Source organism: Microtus ochrogaster, unplaced genomic scaffold (genome assembly GCF_000317375.1).
Source record: "Microtus ochrogaster isolate Prairie Vole_2 unplaced genomic scaffold, MicOch1.0 UNK78, whole genome shotgun sequence".
NCBI classification, from domain to species: Eukaryota; Metazoa; Chordata; class Mammalia; order Rodentia; family Cricetidae; genus Microtus; species Microtus ochrogaster.
The window spans coordinates 835,333-837,021 of NW_004949176.1; positions in this window are offsets into that span (position 1 = coordinate 835,333).

The following is a 1,689-nucleotide window of genomic DNA, read 5'->3' on the forward strand; positions in this document are numbered from 1 at the left end:
TCTGTAGGCAGGCACAGTCGCCATGGCATCACTATGGGCCTCTCTGTAGGCAGGCACAGTCGCCATGGCATCACTATGGGCCTCTCTGTAGGCAGACACAGTCACCATGGCATCACTTTATGGGCCTCTCTGTAGGCAGGCACAGTCAAGACAGCTGCCAACTGGAACTTAACGCATGTCCCATCCTGGCTTAGCAGTGGCTCCCTCCTGACCCGCTGCTTCTCTCCAGGAGCCAAGTAGAGATGTACTGTAGCATCATAGCCAGAGGCTCATACACCAGGGTGAGGGGGGGAGATAAATTGAGACTATTAGAGCAGGTACTTAAAAGAGTAATCCTTGCACACAGACAGTAAGGATAATGGTGGCGTGGGGTACTCTGTGTGCTGGCTTCAGCCAGCTCTGGTTCCAGCAGTCCTTCATAATCGTTATTATCAAGCATTCATATTAAGAACTTGTCTGCCTAATCTCCCAGCTTTATCTCCTTTTGTTAGGATTGACACAAGGAACCCCATCTTGATTATGACAACGCTCATGGTAGTTTCACACATCCTAGTAGTCAATATGTACTGAATGTGTAAAGTCATGCAGGATAACTTCTAGGTTGAACATGAGGCCAGGCAGTTTGACTGTTACTCCCTAACACTTTTACATTGTTTCTGTGCCGAATGGTAGTGGTTTGAGAGAACAACATAACTAGTGTAGAGCCTTGAACTCCCCATTGGCTTCGGAACAGGAAAGTCTCATTGCAGAGCGCATTAAAATCTCCTAGAGGGCTTGCCAAATGAGCAGCTACCTCCATCCCCAAGATTCTGACTCCTGCTAATTTCTCTGTGCCGGCTGTTGTTGCTGCAGCTCTCAGGACCATCCTTTGTGACCACGATTAAGGGAATTCTTAGGTTTGCAGGGGAAAAAAAAACTAAAATAGAAAGGAATTCTTAAATAAAAGAACAATGCAGGTTAATGGCTACCTTAGTAATTTGGGTTTTGCATGTAATCTGTATGTGGTCTTAGGCTGGTTTGCATATCTAAAGGGTTGTAAGTGAGCTTATGGGAATGTCCAGTACTATGCTCTATCTGTAGCCTTCTTTCCCTGCATTTGGTGATAGGCTGATGCTTCATTGGAAGTCATGCAAAGCCAGTGTGTGTGTGTGTGTGTGTGTGTGTGTGTGTGTGTGTGTGTGTGTGTGTGTGTGTGTGTGTGTGTGTGTGTGTGTAGGCCACCTTGGGTGCCATCTGCCTTGTGGTTTATAACCAAGAGCAACTGATTTGGCTAGGCTAGTGAGGTAGCAAGCCAAGAGGATCTTCCACCTTCTGGCACTGGGTCTGCAGATGCACTGTGCCTGGCTTTTTATGTGGAAGCGAAGGATCTGGATCCAGTTTCCCGTGCTTGCATTGGAAGCATTTTGCTGACTTCAGGAAAGCTCCCAAACTTCCTATCTAAGATAGGGACCTCCTCCATGACTATTCCACCAGTCTATGACACTTTATCCAGATCTGTTTCTCTTCATAGCATCCAATGCAACCCAAAGTTATGAATGTACTTACTCTCCTCAACAATATGCAAACTTCCTGAAGCCAGACATGTTGTGTCTTGTTCACCATTGTTTCCTCAAGAAAATACAAAGACAAATACAAAGTAGGCACCCAGTATACCATGGGTGATGGATAGATGAATGGGTGGGTGGGTGG